The sequence below is a fragment of the Mesoplodon densirostris genome, chromosome 4, assembly GCF_025265405.1.
Source record: "Mesoplodon densirostris isolate mMesDen1 chromosome 4, mMesDen1 primary haplotype, whole genome shotgun sequence".
In the NCBI taxonomy this organism is placed as follows: Eukaryota; Metazoa; Chordata; class Mammalia; order Artiodactyla; family Ziphiidae; genus Mesoplodon; species Mesoplodon densirostris.
Window position 1 is genome coordinate 182,614,763 of NC_082664.1, and position 23,834 is coordinate 182,638,596.

Consider the following 23,834-nt stretch of genomic DNA (forward strand, 5'->3'; position numbering starts at 1 on the left):
GCCTTCCTGGGCTATAGTTCTCAGTAAGGTCCCCAAACAAAACATAATTCTCAACTTTTAGGTTGTGCATTTTGTTTTGTTTTGTTTTTAGTTGACAGAAGAATCAAAAATTAGATTCACTGTGGTAGGAGTGAATCATACACACATACTTTCTTGGGAGGCTGAGTGGAGGGAAAGAAGGAATTTAAACACGTTTTTGGTGGATAAATTCCCAGAATTTTTCTCCCAGATATGGAGCAATGATGAGGGGCATTAGAGTAGTTGGGAGTGGGAGAAGAATTTGAGAATTTGAGAGAAGCTGTTACCCACTTTTAAGGCGAAATAGAGTCACCATAGCACAAGATGTTTGAAAGCTCTGTGCAAGATTGATTTTAATGGTACCATTTCACTACATCTTAATACTACATCTAAACTCCCTGCACCTTCCAAATTTCTGTCTAATTCATCCCCGAGCTATGAAATTGTTACAAATTTCATCCCTGAGGGGTTAGGGAGTATCTTCCCATTGTAGAGATAAGTAAACCAAGGTTCTGTGGATTTTGTTGGTTTGTCTTCTGGAGAAGAGACCTCTATTCTCTTAGGTTCATACACTGAAATTTTTGCCAGCATTTGTCCTGGTTGGTATATAACGTGATTTCCTTTACTTTTCCTTCTTTCTCTTAGAAACGTGGGCCTGACACCATCCTTTACTGAGGACTACTAGCAGATGAATATATTGAAAGGTGATGAGGACAAAGTAACTTGACCGCCAACCACTCGGTATAGTAAAAGGATGAGCATGTAAGATGCAGAAGGCTTAGAACTGGGTGGGCTTTTCTGATCCCTGAAGTTGCAGTTTGCCACACAGGGGCAAAGACTTGCCTTCCATAGCCCTTGGTGTAAACAGGGTATTAATTGGGCTGTGACTCCGTGTGCTGGGAGCAGATCAGAGCCCAGTCCAGACCAAGGCTGCATCCCCTGCCCTTGGTGCGTGTGGACAAGTCCTGGACCAGCAGCTGTGGCCGCTCTCAGGTGACAAACAGGGTGCAGCTGGAGGGGCAGCGGGCAGCCGAGGGCCTGGGCTCTGTCCCTCGGGCCTCTTTGTCTCTTTGCTTTACTGGGATCCTGGGAATGAGGTGTGGTGGCCAAGGAGAAACCAGAGCCTCCAGATTCCTTTTTTTTATAAACCTTTGTCCTCTTTATTTAAAACACAAGCAGGGCATGGGCAGGCCATCCAGCCCTGCTCTCACATCACACCACACACTGCTATGTGTCAGCAGCCCACCAGATTCCTGAAAAACCAGGTAACTGTAGAAAATCTGTCATGATTCCTTTCAGGGTCATCAAGGTTATAATAAATATTTCTAGAGGGGACAGCCAAACACTTGTCTTTAATATAATAATTATTTTAATATATTTATAAATTTATAATTGTAACAATAAATAATAAAATATGTCATAATCATAATAAAGCATAATAATAAAATATATAATTATAGACTTGACATAAATTAAATTATAGTAGTAAAACATATAATAATTATATATTTATAATCATAATAAATTAGAATACAAATAATATAAATAATTTCTAAATATAAATGTAGAAATGTATATTTTAATAAATAGGCATATGTTATATTCAGTGGGGTATGGAGTGTATATGTAAATATATACATATATTTATATTCAGTTGTTGTTGAATTTATCAGCGCCCACCTTGGCCTACACCCCAAACAGCAGAAGGAGATCAGAAAGCTGGGGGCTCCCTTTCCGTCCGGCGGCGGCCGTCTGGTGAGCCACGATGGGCGCCTGCGCGTACACCCGGGAGCTGGGGCCGAAGCAGCCATCGGACGCGATGCGCTTCTGCTCAGGGGGCACCGCAGGCAGCACCCCAGCTCTTGGCGCCGCCCCGACAAGGTGCGGCTGTGCTGTGAGGCCAAGCAAGGCTACGTCACGCATCGGCTAGCGTGCGGCGCGGTGGCCGCAAACGCCTGGTCCCTAAGTGTGCCTGCCACCTACAGCACGCATGTCCACCATGGCGTCACCTACGGCACGCCTGTCCACCATGGCGTCAACCCGCTCAGGTTCGCTCGAAGCCTCCCCTCTGCCGCGGAGGAGCCAGCTGGGCGCCGCTCTGGGGCCCGGAGGGTCCTGAAGCCTTACTGGGTTGGTGAAGATTCTACGTACGGATCTTTGGAGGTCGTCCTCATTGATCCATTCCATAAAGCTAAGAGAAGAAACCCCGACACTGAGTGGATCACCACACCAGTCCACAAGCACAGGGCTGGCGCCTGCAGGCAGGGAAGGCCACGGCCTCGGCGAAGGCCACAGGGTCCTCCGCACGACCGGTGGTTCTCGCTGCGCAGCCTGGAGAAGGCGCAGTACTCTCCAGCTCCACCGCTACCACTAACACAAGTAATGCTTATAAAATTCTTACCTAATAAACAGTTTAGGACATCCGTGTCTGCTTAAAAGTGTTTTCTAATCTGTCTGTTAAAACTAGCTGTCTGCAGATTGTTTCACTGAATGCATTGTCAAGTTCTGAAAGTGCAATAATGTTTGAAGACTTTAAGTGATGGGGTATCTTGTTTCTAATAAGGGAAATGCCTTTGTTTTTGCTTTATTAGGGAGTTGATATGTCCGTGTTTAAAATGCTGTTTGGTACAATAGGCGTAAAATTCTGGAAAAGAGGAGTGCAGAAACTAGCCATGTAGATTTGTTGGTGCATGGGATGAAACCTACAGCTTTACTGGGGTGATGCAATGCTCTGCTGGTTTACTCCAAAGTGGCTGTTTTATGAAGTTTGGCAAGGACAAACTTTCACTTGGGTTTTCCTGGGAAATGTGAAGGGTGTCGTGATCCTTTATCATGATCATATGCAGAAACATAAAGCTGACTAGGGCCCACAGTTTTAGACTTCATCTGCTATTCCATATACGCAACGGCTGCCTCCGAAAGGCGAAAAGTAAAGGAGTGCCACCATTTCAAAGGAGAATTGAATAAACCTGTTGCAAGATGTTTCTCTTACCAACTGAAACCAATCCTGGTTAACCTAAATTAAATTGCCTTGGCCTCGATAGTACCACTGAAGCTCACATAAAAGGTGTGAGGGCTTCCCTGGTGGTGCAGTGGTTGGGAGTCCACCTGTCGATGCAGGGGACACAGGTTCGTGCCCCGGTCCGGGAAGATCCCACATGCCGCGGAGCGGCTGGGCCTGTGAGCCATGGCCACTGAGCCTGCGCGTCCAGAGCCTGTGCTCTGCAACGGGAGAGGCCACAACAGTGAGAGGCCGGCGTACCGCAAAAAAAAAAAAAAAAAAAAAAAAAGACATCTTGCTGATGCCCCTGTCCCTTCCTTTGGTACCCAGTACGGCAGACAGACCCTAGGGTGGCCTCCACTTACCCCACTTCCTGGTGTCCACACACTGCGTAATCCCCTCCCTGAATGTGGGTGGGACCCGTGACTTGCTCCTAACCCGTGAAATATGGGAAGGGTTTTGGGGTGTCAGTTTTGTTACATAAGCTTGCAACTTCCAACTTCCCAGCAGACTCCCTCCCTCACTGGCTTTAATGAAGCCCACGTGGCAGGGAACACAGCGCAGCCTGCAGGCGACAGCCAGCCGGGCTCTGAGGCCCCCAATCCAACAACCTGCAAGGAACCGAACCTGCCAAAACCCTCAGGAGCTTGGAAGTGGATCCTTCCCCAGCTGAGCCTCCGATGAGACCCCAGCTCCAGAAAACACCTGAGTGCAGCCCTGAGCAGAGGACCTAGCTAAGCCACACGGGGACTCCTGACCCACAGACACCGTGAGATCATATACGTATGTGTTAAGCCACTAAGTCTGGGGCAATACTTTATGCAACAAGCAATGACAAATATACCCCAGACTAGCCCTGTAGTAAGAGTTGGGATGGGATAGGACGTGACCTGCGCTCATAAAGAGTGTGAAAAGGAGGTAAAAATTAGAACTGGCTTGATGTTTCCCCTAGGAGCGTGTTCTGCAAATATTTTAGAAAGGGATACATTTGGAGGCTGATGTCAGGGAGGAAGAAATGTTCCTCTACTCTTCTAGGTTCTTCCTGCTGGTCTAAGAATTAAACGGACATGTGACAGATCAACAGGAGAGAATCAAAGAAAAGTTTAATAACATGCATATATAGGAGAGACCCAGGAAAACCGAGTAACTCGTCAAATGACTGAAGCCCTCGCCTCAAATACCATCTTCACTTAAAGATGAAACAGGATGTTGGGCTAGTGGTTTGGGACTTCACAGGGGAGGGGACAATTGACATGGAGACAGAAAAGCAAATGTTTGGTAAGTAAATGTTTCCTGAGCCAGCAGAGACAAGGGGGCGCAGAGAGGAATTTAACAAACAGACTTCGCTGGGTTCCTCCCCTGTCTACACACCTGGTTTCTACTGTAGTTACCTCTGGCGAAGCTCCCTTGATGGATCAGGCCCCTTGTCTACACTCTTTAGGAGGCTAAGGGAGCGGGTGGAAGTTCTTCCTGAGTCTTTTGGGCCTCGATTGTTTTCAGCTCAGAGTAATCCATATGCCAAGGGGACATTTTGAAGTAGCAAATTTTGTTCCCCTACGTGAGAATCTGGAAACTGATTCCCTTCCATTTGGAGCCGGCACACCCCTTGGGAAGTCTCTGAATCCCGAGGTTGGTGGTTTGCCCGGCTTAAAGAAGGCTGCACCACTTGACCCACTCTGAATTCAGCCCTGAGATTCCTCCTCCCACGTGGGAAGAAGCGGCCAGACACAATGGCAGGGCGGGGTGGGGCGAGGGGCGGGGCAAGGAGCAGGGCGGGGCCGGGGGCTGCGGGTACCACCGCAACCCTCCCCCCCACCCCCACCCCCACCCCCACCCCCACCCCCGCACTGCTCCCGCCCTGCCTCTGCCTGCTGGAGTCTGCCTTCCTCCTCGTCAGCTAGTCAAACTCAAATTCCAATTGGGCGGGGACCTATCCATCACCTGCCTGTACAGAATACTGACCCAGGAGTCAGAGGGGCGGGGAGTCCTCTGAGAAGACCTCTCGGTGGCGGCACCCTGTGTCCCACCCTGTGACCCCCGGAAGCACAGGCTGTGCAGCACACCCTCAGAACTTGGTCACACGTGGGCTTAGGTGCTTCACTCTAGTTTCATAATCCAACTAAGCTCCGTTGGAGCAGGGATCATGTCTTGAACTAAAAAACAAATTAAAATAAAAAATAGTAATAAAATAATAGTTTAAGCAGCTTTTCATCATATAAGTAATTTATGTTCATTATAAAAAATTGAGAAAATGAAGATGTGCCGCTCCCCCACAAAAAAAAAAAGAAAAAGAAAAAGAAGAAAGAATCATCTAAAATTTTACTCAAATATAATCGTCAGCATTTTGATGTCCCTCTGAAGAGGGCGTGAACTGTCCCATTTTGCACTTTGGGTGCACTACCAGAGTGAGATGGGCACTTTTTGGAAATCATCAGTAAGACAGCGCTCCTGTGGTTCTGGGGAAGGAAGTTTCTGATGCTCTCTGGCACTTGGAGATGCCACAGCCCAAATGGAGTCCACAAGTGCCCACGTCCTGAAGTAAGGGCTCTAGCTTTCTGCCCGCACTGCACATGAGGGGGGTGAGGCAGGAGGGGGACACCCTTGTGACAGCCAGGAACTCCTTGATCTTGCAAGAGATAAGGACATCTGAGTGCTTTCGTTTATTTTGCTATGAATAGAGCCGATCTCCCCGACAGGGTATGGGAGGGAGGGTTCTGGAACATATTCTTGCCTCCTAGGGGTGGGAAACTCTTCCAGGATGTGTCTGGTCTGCCATATGGCAGAGAAACCGAGCCCAGTGGGGCACTGGATGACTTGGAGTGGGTGGCCGTCCTGGGCAGACATCCTGGGATAGGAATTCCGAGGGGTGGATCTAATCAGATTGCTCCTTCCCTGCTCTGTACTAATTAGACAAGAAAACAAGGCACTGGTGGAAAGTTTAATTACAATACCGACCAAACAACATCAAAGATGCCACAAGGCAGTGGGCAGATCCCAGAGGCAGTGCGGATTGGGGACTCGAGGAGAGGGGAGAGCTGCGGTGGGGTTAGTGGTCAATGGGGTTTCTGGGGTTCAAGGGCAGTTGATAGAGACAGGTTAGGCCCCCTGGCTAACCGCAGAGAGCCAGGTCTGTGGAAAGCCAGACTGACTTTTGAGGAAACCTTTAAAAGAAGCAGGAATCAGGAAAATGATTCCAGCCAGAACCCCTAGGATTTCAGCCCAGGATAGGAGAAGCTCTGGCTGCTGGGAAGGTGCTGACTTCCTCTCACAGGACGGGCCCGTTTCCTCTGTGGAGCGTAAGTCCCTGAAGCTTGGCTGATGAACCACACCGTGGACTCCCTTCATCACGGCTGAGAGGAGAAACCAAGCCACAGAATGTCATGCTCAGACTTGGAGTGGAAACCAGATGATGAAGCCTGTAGCCTGTGGCAGGTGTGAGGGATGCTCCCAGGTACCAGTTGCAAGGTTGGAGGTTTGTGAAATGACTCTGTGCTTCTAAGCCCCATCCAGTGGCCCCTCTTCAACCCCCTCCAACAGCCTTCTCTGCCTGGTCCCAGCTGTCAGCACACAGGCCAATTCTAGTGCCTGACAGGTGATCTGCCAGTGGGCCTGAGCAAATGGAAGCATTAGATGTTGGTGAGACTTGCAGCAGAGTTAGCGAAGGTGGCCAAAGCAATGTGCCATGATATAGTCAGATATGCTTCCAGAGAAATTCTCTGAAAAGGCTCTTTGGAGCCTGGGTAGAGAATAGCCATTTAGAGTGGATCTAGAGAATAAAATGCTTTATTCTCTTCCTCCTTTCCAAGCAGAATCCATCCTTGTGTTTATTTATGAATCCTTTATTATGTCCGTGTATGCATTTTTTTCTCAGTGTGCACCAAACTTTTTTCAGTGTGCACTGAACTTTGTTGGCCTTGTGAATATTATAGTACATTTTATTGGCATTTGTAAGCATTGCAATAAATTAGACATTTAAAAACAATACACATCTCTGAAAATAATTACTGGAGTTTTGGCTAATGGAGAGGTATCCCCAAGAGAAGCATCAATTTCTTTTGTTGGAGAAAAGGCAAATATTTTTATGAGAACAGTGCTCACTCCACGTAGCGGTAGATGTGGGAGTATACACAAGAGATGATGCAAGTTCTTTTCCCACGCAGCTGAATGGAAAAACAAGACCAATATTTGAACAGCTTACATGTCAAGGAGACATGTGCAGACTCCACTTGTTAAAATAATAATGGTATCGCGGTGCACTGATGTGGCGCTTTCATCTTCAAAGCAATTTATGAGCGTCCATGAATTGACTCGGAACAAAAGATCAGAAATTGGCGGGAGGTCCTGGGTATATGATTTTAAGAAGAATGGGTGGGATAGAGATCAAAGAAACAGCCCTCCACCCCCGAGGCTTTGTTAAGTGTCCCTTGGAGCCTAAAAGGAAGCTTGTGATTCTGCCCTGGGGGGTGGTTTCTTCTGGCCGTGGAAGCTGACAATTCAAAGGCAGGAAGAAAGGTTGTACCCGTTTTTCACCAAATCCCACTTCCCTAACCCCGTGTGGCCATGGTCCTAGAACCAGGGTGGGCCAGGAGATACATTCCCCACCAGGGTCCCAAGGACCACCTCACACCCAAAAGAGGGAAGAAATTTCAGCTCCTGATATGGCTTCTACCTCACTCCAATCTCCTTGGGCCAGGATGGGCCGTACAGCTTGAATCCGATGTCATAATAGTGATTCTGGAGGCAGGTAGGGGTGGGAAGGATACATTGAGAGTTTGGGATTGACATGTACACACGGCTATATTTAAAACACATAACCAACAAGGACCTACTGTATAGCACAGGGAACTCTGTTCAGTATTCTGTAATAACCTAAATGGGAAAAGAATTTGAAAAAGAATAGATACAGGTATATGTAGAACTGAATCACTTGGCTGTACACCTGAAACTAACACAACATTGTTAATCAATATAAAATATTGATACTCCAATATAAAATAAAAACAAAAAAATAGTGATTCTATTTACTGAGAGCCTATAATGGGCTAGGCCCATGTCACTCTTCATTTGGATTAGCCATTTAATCCACACAACTACTCTTTGAGGCAGGCACTCTGATTGTCCCCATTTTTCAGATGGAGACCGTGTGGTTAAGTGACTTTCCGAGGTCAACAGCTATAGGCCGTGGAGCTGGGATCCATTTGCTGGCAGTCAGCCTTCAGGCCTCATACCAGCAACCCTGCACCATGATGCCTCCATAGGATAGAGAAAGAAAACTCAAGTTTTTAAGCTTCAATATTCTATATACAATAAGCTTGTCAGCACCAACTCTAGGTTTGTATTCGATTGTTAGGCTGTCCAAGGTTATTTAAGAATGTTGATGCAAAGGGCAAAAAACCCTAAGTGGCCTTTGGCACATCACATACCAGGGGTGACAGGGAGTTGAGCAGTAGACTTTTTTTTTTTTTTTTTTTTTTTCCTTTTGCGGTATGCGGGCCTCTCACTGTTGTGGCCTCCCCCGTTGCGGAGCACAGGCTCCGGACGCGCAGGCTCCGGACGCACAGGCTCAGCGGCCATGGCTCACGGGCCCAGCCGCTCCGCGGCATATGGGATCCTCCCAGACCGGGGCACGAACCCGTATCCCCTGCATCGGCAGGCGGACTCTCAACCACTTGCGCCACCAGGGAGGCCCAGCAGTAGACTTTTGATCTTGACTTGCTGGGTCAGGAAACGGTAAGAAGAAAGCTTCGAACTGGCCCTCGGTACAGTGTGTGCCTGCTCCCCGGTCCCGAGCAGGCTGCCTGCTCTGTTCGTCCCCAGAGCGGCCCTGCTTGTCCCTGGGCCTGGGCTTTCTATCGGTCCTCTTCCGTTCTGCACACAGCTGTCACCCCTTGCCCACCTCTCTCTGGGCTGAATGACTCTCAAGGTCCCAGTCACCCTCACTTCCTTCTCTTCTGTTCACCTCACCTAACGATGGTGCCCGGGGGGCGGAGCTGATTCCATCGGGCACCTCGTGCCTGGGTCTGTCCCCATGTGTCTTTAATGGAGGGTTTCCGCAGTCCCCGCTCTGCGCTGGGCTCCTTGCTGGGTGCTGGGGCCCTGGCGTGAGCAAGGTAGTGTTGTCACGGCCTTCATGGAGCTCCCGGTCTCGTGGGGCCAAGCATCCCACGCGTGAACGAGCACTCATTTCTCAGGGGAAACGCGCCCTATGGATGAAGAGACTCCAGGCAGCAAGAGAGCCAAGAGCGGGAGGCCCTGACCCCATCCGGGGGCCAGGAAAGGCTCTCTGGAGACGGTGTTTGAGGAGGAAGCTGTGGGATCAGCCGAGAGGAAAGAGGGGCAGGGTGGGGGGCACTCCGGGAAGAGGCAAGGCCTGAGGTAGGCGGGAGCCAGGGAGCCAGGGGGCCTTTACAAAGGTCAGTGTGGCTTGAAGCCAGGGAGGGAGAGGCAGTGGGAGAGCGAAGAGGGGCTGGGCCCGGCCCTGCAGCGTTCTGGGGGTCATAGGGCAGACTTGGGTTTTAAGCCTAAAAACAGCGACAAGTCATCAAAGGGTTTTAAGTAGGAGGGTGATAGCATCTGATTTACATTTTTAGACGATCACCCTGGCTTCTATGTAGAAATCAGTTGCACAGGGCGGGGGAAAGGGATGCCTGAGCAGGACTCCACTGTAGCCTTCCAGTGAGAGAGGGTGGGCTTGATGAGGGGTGTCAGAGGAGATGGAGGGGACTGGAGGGATGTTAGTTTCTACAGGCTCAAGAGAGGGTTTTTGCATATATTCTCGGTCAATTATAAATGTTTTACAAATGTCAACCATCATCATGGTTGTTATTGGTCCACGTATTTGGTTTGGAAATACATAAAGTAACGTAACCTCATTAAGGGAAAGAACATTCCAGATCAAGAGTTGGCAAAACCACAGCCCATCTTGTGGGCCAAAGCTGGCCCACTGCCTGCTTTTGTAAATAAAGTTTTATTGGCACACAGCCATGCCCACTTCTTTCCCTATTGTTTATGGCTGCTTTCACCTGGCGAGTTGAGCAGTTGTAACAGAGACCACATGGCCCGCAAAGCTTAAACTACTTACAATTTTACAGAAAAGTTTGCTAGTCCCTGTTCTAGATCTTTATGCTTCTTGTTGATGAGAGCTGGATTTCTCAATACGTTCTCTCTGGCTTTGCCAGTCCTGAGAGCTATGGGCTCCTCTCTCACTTCTGCCCTTGAGGTGAAGGCGTTTGCCAATCTTCCCGGGTAAAAGGAGAGCTGTAGATAAGTGCATACATGAGTTATAATTATATGTCTTCTTGTTTTACAGAATAAGTAAAAATATAGTAGGAAGGCCGCTGGCCCTGGTATTTTATTTTAGGTTGATGCTCTGGGTAAACATACTTAGAATATTTTGACCAGACCCTACAGAAGTCCAAGTTGCTGGCAGGCACTTGAACAGAGGGTCTGCCCCACGGCTGCTCTCAGAAGCTCCTGGTTCTCCAACAGGTGGGAAGCAGTAGCATACCTGTGTCTCACGAAGTGTTTTAACATCTTTGCCCCTAATAACAGGCAGGTCGAACAGCTCAGATCTGAAAACATTTCTCAAAAAGAAAATGGGAGGATGGGTAGCTACCAGAGAGTTTTAAATGTCCCTGTTCCATGAGGCTTAAACAAACAAACAAAATATACAAATGCATCCAATCACAGAGGCATTTTATTTGATTTTCCAAGAAGCAATGACCATCGACACCTATGGTCAGAGGGAAACCTTGAAGGGCAGACTCCTCAGCCTTACGTGACCACAGAAGGAACTAGAGCGGTGGCCTGGGGACAGCACAGGACTGAGAGGGGACAGAGCAGGCTTCACCACTCACTGGCTGCATGAATTGGGGCCATCAGCGAATTCCTCCGAAACCTTAGTTTCCCCACTTGTAAAATGAGGATAAGGACAGCACTAACCTCATAGGGTTGTTTCAACAGATATTTATTGAATACCTACAAGGTACTAGGGACTGTCCTTGTTTGGCGACTACAGAGTGAATAAATCAGATAATGTCCATGCTCCTGGAGCTCCCAGGGGGAGAAGAGGCATCAGCAGTGCCCAGCAGGGACAAAGCGCTGTGTAAATGAAGCTGGTGCAGTCGTGAAGGATCACCCAGCCCACCACATCATTACCCGTCATCACCTGGACCTTGGTAGTAACCCAAGCTTCCAGGCTTGTTGCCATCTGAGAATCGTACACCAACTCAAAGCCGGACTAGGGTGAGGGAGAGGCAACCATCTCAGGTGCAAACTTTAAGGCGACCCCAAAAAACTCCAATTAATGAGACATCATCAAAATAAAAATTAATGCAGGGGGCAAAGTCAAGAGGGCGTACTAGGAGGACGTGGAATTCGTGTCTTCTCACAATGAGGGCACGAACCAGGCACCGGTGGGGGACCACAGATACCTAAGGGGATGGGAAGAACCCCCAGCAACTGGGTAGGACGTAGGGTGTGGGGGGAGTGGGGGGGGAGGAGAAGTGGAGGGGGAAGGGACTGGCGCCCCTGAGGGGCGGCTGGGGGAGGGGAAGGGATCCCACGCCTGAAGGGGGAAATTGGGGAACCATCAGGAGGGCGGAAGATCAAAAGGGAGCGTGGCCCGGTTTCCCCTCCCCACTTGGGCCCCCAGGAACCTGCTGAGATCCCGGGCCTGATGCTCTGCCCACCGAGGCCCCCTCCAGCCACGCGGGTCCTGAGGGAGAGGGAGGGAGGGAAGGGGGAACAAAAGTAAAGGCTGGACCTCTGGGACCAGCACCCCTGAGGGCGGCAGGGGGAGGGGAGGAGTTCTTACACCCAGCGGGACCCACCCACGGTTAGGGGTCCAGCGGGGAAGGGGGAGACCCTGGGGGAGGGGCGTGAAGGAATGGAAAGGGAAAGGGGCCAGCGCTTTGCCTGTCCACTTAGGCACCGGGGAGCCTGTTGGGCTCCCGGGCCTAATCCTCTGCCCTCGGAGCCTCCCTCCTGCGGTGTGCAGAGCCCAAGCCCCGCCCCTACGCCCCACCCAGGGCCCTACCTCTACACTCAGAGACCCCCTCTGAGACCCCCTCCACCGCGATGGGCCTAATCACCACCCACACCCCCGCACTCAGGGCCCCGCCTCCAAGCTCTGGAACTCCACCCTCCAGAGACCTTCCTTTCCATGGGCTGCTGCTCCCCTTCGGGCAGGTCCTAAGCAGGGGCCCCACCCCACGCTCAAACGTCACCCCCCACCTGCCTAGGTCCCACCCCACCTTAAACCCCACCCCTGCCTAAGTTCCACCCTGCCTAAACTCCGCCCCCATAGCCAAGGCTTTTTTTTTTTCTTTTTTCCTCTTTTAGATTGGGATTCTGTTTTACCTTGCTGATTCATTGTTGTTAGTTCTTTTATATTTTTATTTTTCCTAATATATCTTTTTTTTTTTTTTGCGGTACGCGGGCCTCTCACTGCTGTGGCCTCCCCCGTTGCGGAGCACAGGCTCCGGACATGCAGGCCCAGCGGCCGTGGCTCATGGGCCCAGCCACTCCGCAGCATGTGGGATCCTCCCGGACCGAGGCACGAACCCGTGTCCCCTGCATTGGCAGGTGGAGTCTCAACCACTGCGCCACCAGGGAAGCCCCCTAATATATCTTTTATTTTTCTACTTTTATTTTATTCTTTATACTTTGATAGTGATCTCTCCTTTTGGCTTGTTGCCCCCCGACCCCCCAACCCTTTGTTTTTTCTTTTTTCTGCCGTGGTTTTATTTTACCTTATTGCAGTTGTTTCAATTATAGTTTTATTTTTCCTAATATATTTTTTATCTTTCTAATTTTATTTTGTTTTTCATTCTTTGGTATTGTACTGCTCTTTTTCTTTCTTCCTTTTTTTTTTTTTAACCACAACATGAAGCTTGCAGGATCTTGGTTCCCAGGGCAAAGGTCAGGCCTTAGCTCCTGTGGTGGGAACTGTGAGTCCAAACCACTGGACTAACAGAGAAACTCAGACCCCAGGGGATATCATTCAGTGTAAGGCCTCCTAGAGGTCCTCATCTCAACACCAAGACCCAGCTCTATCTAACTGCCTGCAAACTTCAGTGCTGGACATCTCAGGCCAAGCAACCAGTAAGACAGGAATACATCACCACACATCAAAAAAAAAAAAAAAAAAAGAAAAGAAAAGAAAAGAAAGAAAGAAACCACAAAAAAATACATTACAGACAAAGGAGCAAGGTAAAAACCTACAAGATCAAATAAATGAAGATGGAATAGGCAACCTACCTTCAAAAGAATTCGGAGTAATGATAGTAAAGATGATCAAAAATCTCAGAAACAGAATGGAGAAAATACAAGAAACAAGGATTTAACAAGGATCTAGAAGGAACAAAGAGCAAACAAACAGTGAAGAACAACACAATTACTGAAATTAAAAATACTCTAGAAGGAATCAATAGCAGAATAATGTAGGCAGAAGAACACATAAGTGAGCTGGAAGATAAAATGGTGGAAATAACTGCCAGGGAGCAGAATAAGCAAAAAAGAATGAAGAGAATTGAGGACAGTCTCAGAGACCTCTGGGACAACATGAAATGCACCAACATTTGATTTATAGGGGTCCCAGAATAAGAGAAAAAGAAAGGGATTGAGAAAATATTTGAAGAAACTAGAGTTGAAAACTTCCCTAACATGGGAAAGGAAATAGTCAATCAAGTCCAGGAAGCACAGAGAGTACCATAAAGGATAAACCCAAAGAGAAACATGCCAAGACACATATTAATCAAACTATCAAAAATTAAATACAAAGAAAAATTATTAAAAGCAGCAAGGGAAAAGCAACAAATAACATACAAGAGAATACCCATAAAGTTAGCAGCTGATTTTTCAGCAGAAACTCTGTAAGCCAGAAGGGAGTGGCAGGACATATTTAAAGTGATGAAAGGGGAAAACCTACAACCAAGATTAATCTACACAGCCAAAATCTCATTCAAATTCGATGGAGAAATTAAAACCTTTACAGATAAGCAAAAGTTAAGAGAATTCAGCACCACCAAACCAGCTTTACAACAAATGCTAGAAGAACTTCTCTAGGCAGGAAGCACAAGAGAAGGAAAAGACTTACAATAACAAACCCAAAACAATTAAGAAAATGTTAATAGGAACATACATATCGATAATTACCTTAAATGTAAGTGGATTAAATGCTCCAACTAAAGGACACGAGAGAGAGTGGCATGGACTTATATACACTACCAAATATAAAATAGATAGCTAGTGGGAAGCAGCCGCATAGCACAGGGAGAGCAGCTTGGTGCTTTGTGACCACCTAGAGGGGTGGGATAGGGTGGGAGGGAGGGAGACGCAAGTGGGAGGGGATATGGGGATATATGTATACGTATAGCTGATTCACTTTGTTATATAGCAGAAACTAACACAACACTGTAAAGCAATTATACTCCAATAAAAATGTTAAAAAATAATTAATGCAAAAGAATCCACGAGGAACAAACCATCGAAATTTTAAATAAAGATGGAATCACCTTTGCTGAATTTTCCTTTTGCCTCAGGGTCCAAGATGGCTTGGCCACAGCTGCACAGACTCACAGCCACAAGTCCAAGTGCATTGTTGTGCTCTTGGGTACGCACGACCCTGTCCTGGGCTGCAGGCACGTGTCCTCACTTCTTTGTGAAGCATAAGCATTAGATGGAACTCCGATGGCTGAGCGTTCCATGTTCTGAAACTCTCTTTCCCTTTCCCCTCTTTGGCTGCCTCGGAAATGGAGTTTTGCTGTGTTTTGTTTTGCTTTGTCGACATTTGCCAGAACATAAACCAGAGAACTTCCAATCGTTATTGGCTTGGCCTAGGAAAGTAAAAACATATAAATAATTTAAATGGCACCCCATCAATCTAGAGACGCAGCCTCAGAGGCCTACAGGCCAGGCAGGGGGGAACGTGCAGACCTCACAGTCGGGTGGGAAAGAACCCAGCCTTGAGGCCTGAAGCAGAAGAGCCTTCTCCTCTCAGGTTCCCGGGCATCCTGTGAGTCTCCTTGTCTGTAACACACACACACGCACACGCAGACACACACACACACAGACACACACACACATTCTCATACACACACTCATACACATTCACACACAGACACAGATACACACACAGTCACACACTCTCACACACAGACACACACTCACACAGAGACAGACACACACACAGACACACAAACACACACACACATAAGACATTCACACACACACATCCATGTTGGCTATTTAATTATTCGTGTTTGCCAGAAAATTGAAACTCACCCTTTTAGGGAGTTAAAACAACAAAAGTTGAAATGATTTGTGTCACATTGAGTATATGTATTAATGCAGAAGACTGAACAAGTAAATTGTGTGTGCATGTGTGTGTGTGCATGTGTGTGTGTGTGTATGTGTGTGAGAGAGAGAAAATCCTCCCAAGAGCACTGAGGACCCTGATGATGTCATCCAGTGGCTATTGCGATGCAGACGTGGGGTTCAGGGCCGAGCCCCTCGTGGCTGCCCCGATGCCAGGGGAGCAGCCCCACGTGGATGCTGACATTGGGAACAGCCTGGGCGTGGCCCGGCTTCTGAGTAACCCGGCCTGCGGACCCAGTTCACCAGAAGAGGATGGTAGGTGTCCAGCACTTTGCTATAGATTTTGTTTCCAGGCACGAGGCCTTCTTTGTTGCAGGCGGGAGAAAGTTCGATACATCACGTCCAAGAGGAGCCCCATGATGATGAAGGATGGTCCAGCAGGTGAGGGGGTGGGAGGGAAGACTCAGCTTGTCTGCCTTCCCAGCGATTGAAAAGTGCACCTTAGAAATCAGTAGACGGTTGGGGTGGGCTATTCATCTCGGAAAATTACCTGTTCATCACATGTTCATCACAGCCACTTGTGGTTTACTCTCCTGGGAGCTTTTGGTGAAAGGGATGGATGACGTGATTCTTGCCTTCCGGGGGCTAATTGGATAATCGATAACTAATAGGATAATCGATTATGAAATAATGACACTGTTTGAGGAGTGGTCTGTGGAATCAGTTTTTTGAATCGGCACGACCCCTTCTACACACACTGTCATTGATTGGTAGAGACAGAACTCGGAGTGGAAGGGCACTGGGCTTGGTTCTGCCAACTCTGTGACTTCAGGCTGGTGCTTCTCAAAGTGTGGCCCCTGACAGGTGGCACCGCCAGCATCACCATCATCATGCGAGCTCGTGAGAAATGCCAGTTCTCAGGCCCCACCACTGCCCTATGGAATCGGAAGCTCCAGGAGGGGGTCCAGAAAACTGTTTTAACAAGCCTTCCAAGTGGTCCTGAAACGCACTCACATGTGAGAACATGGCCTTAGGCACATCTCTTGATCCCTTTGGCCTTATTTCCCTCAGCGCCCACAATGGGAAAGGTTGCGTGTCACAGCCCACCCCTTTAAGTTATGGGGATCAAGGAAGCTAATCAAAGCACCTGATAGATACTAAGGACATCAACAAATTATCACCATAAAGAAGATGTGGTATGTCTACAATGGAATATGACTCAGCCATAAAAAAGAATGAAATAATGCCATTTGCAGCAACATGGATGGACCTAGAGATCATCATACTGAGAAAGACAAATATCATATGATATCAGTTATATGTGGAATCAAAAATTAATGAACTTATTTACAAAACAGAAACAGACTCGCAGACATAGAAAACAAACTTATGGTTTCCAAAGGGGAAAAGCAGGGGGAGGGGTAAATTAGGAGTTTAGGATTAGCAGATACAATCTACTATATATAAAATAAACAACAAGGACTTACTGTATAGCACAGGGAACTATATTCAATATCTTGTAATAACTAATAATGGAAAAGAATCTGAAAAAAATACATATATATATAACTGAATCACCTTGCTGTATACCTGAAACTAACGCAATGTTGTAAATCAACTATACTTCAATTAAAAAAATAACAACTATCACCAATGCAAAGCATACAGCTTAAAACAGCAACTTTTGGCAATGACTAGGGTGTTCTATTTCAGGAGAGGTCCTCATCAGAGAAGACGTCCCAGAGGTGCCTCCCACACAAGACCATACTTTAAACACCCACATCATGGTAAAACCCACCACGCATCCTCAGCAAGGCTGGCTCAAGGGGCTCAGCAGCCCCTGAGTTGACGGGATTCCACATCTTCAGATGCGCGGGCCCAGTGGGGGTGGGTGCCGGGCCATACAGGCTGGAATATTTTTCTTCAGTTCCTGAGGAGGGAGGGTAATAAACTCAGGAGAGAAACATCCAGGAAGGCTTAGGAAAGTTACCCTAACACCTTAGAGGCAAGTTACATGTACAATAGTGAATAGAAGAGAGGAGCTTGCTTTTTATGAGACACTGGGGAGAAGATTACACAGATGGGCCACAGAAGACCACCCCACCACTAAAACCAGAGTGTTAAATCTACAGGCACAGTGGAGTATGAAAAAAGAGGAATTTTAGGATAGAAATTCTCGAACTGATCAAATAGTCTGTTTGTAATCTCAATTTCTCACATGACAGTATTTTTACTTTTTTATTGTGGCAAAATATATAGAAAATTTGCCATTTTTTTCATAAACACACTTGTCTGTGTGCTTTTTTTTTTTTTTTTTTGGCTGCATTGGGTCTTCGTTGCTGCACACGGGCTTTCTCTAGTTGTGGTGAGCAGGGGCTACTCTTCGTTACGGTGCGTGGGCTTCTCATTGCAGTGGCTTATCTTTTTGCGGAGCATGGGCTCTAGGCGCGCGGGCTTCAGTAGTTGTGGCACATGGGCTCAGTAGTTGTGACTTGCGGGCTCTAGAGTGCAGGCTCAGTAGTTGTGGCGCACGGGCTTAGTTGCTCCGTGCTATGTGGGATCTTCCCGGGCCAGGGCTCAAACCCGTGTCCCCTGCATTAGCAGGCGGATTCTTAACCCCTGTGCCACCAGGGAAGTCCCTAAATGTCACCATTTTAACTATTCTAAGCGTATAGTTCTGTGGCATTAAGTACATTCACATTATTGTGCAACTATCACCACCATCCATCTTCAGAACTTTTTCATCTTCTCCAGCTGAAATCTGTACCCACTCAATACTAACTCTCCCCCAGCCCCTGGCAACCACCATTCTATTCTGTCTCTATGAATTTGACAAGAATTTGACTAGTCTAGGTACTTCATATAAGAGGAATCATACAGTATTTATCTTTTGTGACTGGCTTATTTCAGTTAGCATAATGTCTTCAAGTGCATCCAGGTTGTAGTGTGTGTCAGAATTCCTTCCTTCTTAAGGCTGGGAAATATTCTGTTGTATGTCTATACCACATTTTGTGTATGCATGCATCTACCGATGGACAGTATTTTGACTTTCAGTCTCCTACATGCTAACTACGTGGAAAGGTGGAAAATAAATGAGGCGTCTGTAACACACTTTACATAGCTGGAAGGGAGTCATTACCCCAGGCGGTGAGTCAGCGGGCAAGCTCATCCCAGATGTCACTGCTCACGGCTGGCTTGAGATGCGATGGAAAAAATGTGACCTAAATGTCCATTTGTATAAAAACAGATATGATCAGGGTAATGTGAATGGTGATGTCAGCTTTTCTGTCAAGAAGCTCCCAGCAACAGCATTTTGAAATACCAGAAATAATGGCACTGTGGTATGCACTTATCTGGCAAAGGTTTACATGCATACACTGAGCCTGCGTCCACTAATAGTGATGATGGTGATATTTAGTGTCAGTGTTGATGATTCTATTTTCAGATTAGTACTGTGTTTATTTCAGAAGAGCTACCATCTTTCTAAGTGGTGTATAAACGCTTTTAGGATGGAAATGTTCAAAGTGCTAAATCACTGGGGAAGGAAACAGTGTACTTTTGCTTTCTCCTTCGTTCCAAAGTCTGCCTTATTAGGGTCCTAGTAAAGAGTTAAATTTCTGTTCAACTAAAAGGGAATAGCCAGGAAACAGGGGCTACCAACAGGCTGACCACCCGTGGGCAATGGCTTGAATGTGTGTGTCAATCAATAAACAAGAAGCGTCACTGTCTATCGGCCTGTGATCCTGCCTCTGAAATGTCCCCACCGCCTCTTTTGATAAGAAACAGGAGACAAGGCCCTGCTGCACCCAGCCCTCGCCACCCTTGGTCCCTCACACACCAGCTTCCCTCCCCGTTGGCCCCTGTTGCAGACTGAATAGGATGCAGGTGTCGTTATTCAGGGTCTGCTTACTCAGCAGAATGGAAGGGGAGAAGAACAGTTCAGCTCCACATGTGCAAGGAAGCAAACGGCTCTCCAGGGGGTAGAGAGAACCCCGGCCAGCATTTGTGTAGGAAGAGCTGTGTGCTGGGGGAATATTTCATTCCTATGAGCTAGTGAGGCAGCAAAAGGGTGATTAACATATTAGTCACCTCAAATCAGGAGCCCAAGGGAACCAGGAGAGATGAATCCCTTTCCATCCCTCCTGGGATCCCCCAAAGAACAGGTCTTGTCTTTTTCCTTTGTGTCCCTATGTTTATTAATAAAGAACTGGACCGAGGTAGACCTCTCAGGTGTCTCACTCACCACATCTGGGCTGAGCAGGTGAAACTATTCAGGGTTATCCCCCATCTGGGACAATTTCAAGCACATAACTCATGGAAGTCTACACCCTTCACAAACTGACCCCATGCAGATCCTGAGGCAATGCAGTGGGAATGGCACGCATCACCAATGTGGTGTCCTTGTCCCTAGAAGCAAGAGTTGGAAGAATTCCTTTAGAAAAGCCCATAGTTGAAGAATGCCAAATGTCCTGCTTCACTTTGGGGGACTTGAAATTCCCACCCGACTATAAGTCAAGACATCCCACGCTCTGTGCTTTCCTGGACACTGTTCCTTCCTGTAGAAAGTTCTTTCCTCACTTCTCCCCCTAGAGAGCACTTGCTCCCTGTTCAAAATGCATCCCAAACTCTCTGCTCCTCTGGGAAGTCTCCGTGGGCCTCGCCAAGCATTGGATTGTGTTATCTCCCCTGAATCCAAATCCATTTATTTATAGATACCTCTACTCTGCTGCTTAGAATCTGCTCACTGCACTGAAATTCTCTCCATCCCTCTCTCTGTCTCTCCGTCTCTGTCTCTTTCTCAGAAGACATTGAGTATCTCTGGCCTGGGGACTAACTGTGTGTTTGGCAGAAGGTAGTTGTTGAATGAACGAACAGTAAATCACCATGTACATCCAGAAGGCCATGTGGAATTGCAGAGCTGGGACATAGAAAGGAACAAAGCATTAATCCACTAGCTTATCAGTTTAGCTGGCTGCCACCTGGCACAGAGCAGAGACCTGAAAAAATGGGATTTAATCAGAAGGGAGGGATTTTAGGCCTCCCAGTACCTGGGCCCTACTGCTTTCTCCACCTGCCATGCTCGGCTGAGCCCGCCTGCCGTGGGGTGAGGACACGCAGTCACCGGCTTACAGGTGTTTCCGACACATGAATGTCTGCACCACATGTTTTGGGATCTCCGGGAAGCTCAGCCATCAGACGTCATGCCGCTTTCTGTTCTTGTCTGTCCCCACCGTGGAGAATCCAGCCCTCCCACAGCCCCTCTCAATCCCTCACTGCCACCTTCCCCGCGCAAGTTCACCCCTCAGCCTGGAAGCAAGCGGTTTAGCACAGAGCAGGGAACACCTGAACTACAACAGACTCGAGCTAGAATTTCCTCCTTGAGACTTCTGGTGGCCCCGCAGAGGACCGCTATTCGGGAATAATTCTGTGCTGGGCAAACACCAGGGGGACCCCGATTTGTAAACGGGGACTCTTTCCTCAATCCCTTGAGGATGTTTGGACCCAACAACTGCTGCTCCGGGAATGGGGCGGAGAGGGTCGCTGAGGACCCCTGTCAGCTGCGGAGCGTTAAACAGTGGCACGTGTTGCGCACACACACCATCACGCCCCCACACGCACACACAGTGCGCGCTCACGTCACACGGGCACACGGCGCACCGCACACACCCCAGGGCTTCCGAGACCCGGCTGAGCTCTTCCTACAACTGGCCAGCAGGGGGCAGCATTGCGAAGGCTGGAGGACCAGGACTTCGCGTCAGAGGCGACGAGCGGAGAGGGAGGATTAAATAACCGGACAGCCTGCGTCCAGTGCGTATGTGCCAGGCCCTGCGCTGGGTGCTGCGGAGCCCGCGATGAAGAAAACGGGAACACCTCACCTTCCTGCCAAACCTCTCCAGAGTGGGCTTCATCCAGAGCCAGCATGTGACCGCCTGGCTGAGGCAGGAAAGGTAGGGGAGTTGCTGCCTTAGATGCAGACGCTAGGTTTGTGATGCTGGGCGAGCACGTCATCCCTGCCGCTTTCCTGGAACACGTCGTGGCCGACAGGGCAGCACCACCCAGTAGAACTGTAATGTGAGCCACATAGGCCAGCCTCATTGGTGACTTTCAAAAAGGAGAAGCAGGTGAAACTAATTTAGTACTGTGTTCTATTTAACCCAATATACTAAAGTAGTATTTCCATGTGTAATATACAAATACCGAGCTATTTTGCATTTGTTTTTTGAAGCCTTCAAAGCCGGGGCGTAGTTTACGCTTTTACAGTGTACATCCCCGCGAGGACAGCACACCACAGGGGCTCCTCCGTGTGGAGCAGTCCTGGCGGCCGGCCGTGGGAACCCGCTGGGCACTCGCCCAAAGCCCCTGAGCCTGGGAGGAGGGACGAGAAGCCGCTCTGTGCCCAATCCCCACAGTAGGAATCTGGTGTCATTCAAGACTTGTCACCAAAGTACCAAATGCCAGCCAAGCCCATTTTTTCCTCTTTCCAGTGGGCTCCCTACCCTCCTCTCCACACACACACAGGTACACACACAAACAAATACACACAGACACACACACAAAATGTTTGGAACCTGCAGTCCGAGGTCTCTTTTATTAAAAAATACACAACAAGGGGACGGGAGGGTGGCCACTGTGCAGAACAGGATGGAGGTTCCATTAAAAACTAAAACTAGAACTACCATGCGACCCAGCAATCCCACTTCCCGTTGTATATCCAGAAAAGATGAAAACTCTAATTTGAAAAGATACCTGCACCCAAGTGCTCATAACAGCACTATTTACAGTAGCCAAGACATGGAAGCAACCTAAATGTCCATTGAGAGAGGAATGGATGAAGAAGAGGTGGTACATATATACCACGGAATATGACTCAACCATAAAAAACAAATGAAGTAATGCCATCTGCAGCAACATGGATGGACCTAGAGATGATCATACTAAGTGATGTAAGCCAGACAGAGAAAGACAGATATTATATGATATCACTTATACGTGGAATCTAAAAAATAGTTCAAATGAACTTATTTACAAAACAGAAACAGACTCACAGACATAGAAAAGAAACTTTGGGTTACCAAAAGGGAAGGGAGGAGGGATAAATTAAGACTATGGGATTAACAGATACACACGACTATATGTAAAACAAACAACAAGGATGTACTGGATAGCACAGGGAACTGTATTCAGTATCCTGTAATAACCTGGGAAACAAACACAGTAACTTGAAAAGATATCTGCACCGATGTTCATTGCAACATTCTTTACAATAGCCAAGATATGGAAACAACCTAAGGGCCCATAGATGGATGAATGGAGGAAGAGACTGTAATAAATAAATAAATAAATAGATAGATAGATAGATAGATAAATATTCAGACTGCTCATTCTGTAAACAACCTTGGAAAGCTGGTCGAGAGCAAAATCTAGACCAAGAGCAGTCAACAGACGGGCAGGGGACCCACAGAGAGCTGTCCCCCGAGAAAAGCGCCATGTGAAGTGTAAGTACTGGGCGTCCATCTGGTGTTCTTGCTGCACGGATGCTGACAATTGTCCTCTGTGAGGGGTGGGGCCGAGACGACCCCACTGTGTTGCTTATGCGGATGGGGAGTTGGGGCAGGAAGAAGTGAAGTAGTTGCCCCAGGCCACCTGGCTACTTGGTGAATCGCCGAGTCTAACGCTGAGAAATCTGGCCTCCGGGGCCCCTGGCAGGATGATCTCTGATGTCACTCGAGCCCCTTTCATCCCCACGACAACCTACAAATTACAGCGCCGGGAGCACTCAGCAGTCACTGCCCTTAGAAACTTCGGAAGCTTCCAAGACTGAGCACCTTTGAAAACAGGTGAGAGGTGTGCTGAATAACTGGGCTGCGTCCCAGTTATCGTGCTTGCAGGGGTGGCAGAGGGCTACAAGGGCGCTCAGGGCGCCCAGAAGCAAGCCGGACCTGGAGCCGCCCGGGCGACGGGGCTGAGCCCGGCTGCGGGACGGGGGCTGGTGGTCAGCCAGCCGCACTCACGCCTACACGCCGGTGCTGCTCTGTCCCCCAGAGAGCCGTACCCGAAGGGCAATTGCTCTGCAGTGAAGGTGGCCAGGCTCGAGAGGTCGAGTGGTCTGGCCTGAGGTCTGGCTTCGTGCTTCAACAGGTGTCGGCAAGGGGCTCTTGTCCGGGAAGGGCTCTGGCTGCGCCCCTGCTGGGAGCGGGGTGCCTGCAGGAGCCCCAGTTCCTGCCCCGTCTCCTCTGGGGCTTGTGCTCGGCCTGGCCTCTTCTCCAGGCCGCAGCATGACTGCTGATGAACTTTGATTGAATAGAGCTTTGCGAAGCTCTCCGCGCGCGTTATTTTATCTGATCCTCGTGAAACCCTCTCTATGACAACATGCTAGAGTCACACAGTAAGTGACAAGACGCCTATTCGTCCAAGGCCCCGCTGGCTCTAAGGCCAGTATATGCTTTTAACAAAAGGTTTGTGGTTATCTGCATATTTTCACAAATCAAGTTTGGGT

At 48.3% G+C, this 23,834-nt stretch overlaps 1 pseudogene; it reads left to right on the forward strand.

Annotated features, from left to right (window-relative positions):
- The first annotated feature begins 1,783 nt into the window (after window positions 1-1,783).
- Window positions 1,784-12,261, forward strand: LOC132488227 (large ribosomal subunit protein eL15-like; annotated as a pseudogene).
- Window positions 12,262-23,834: the final 11,573 nt, after the last annotated feature.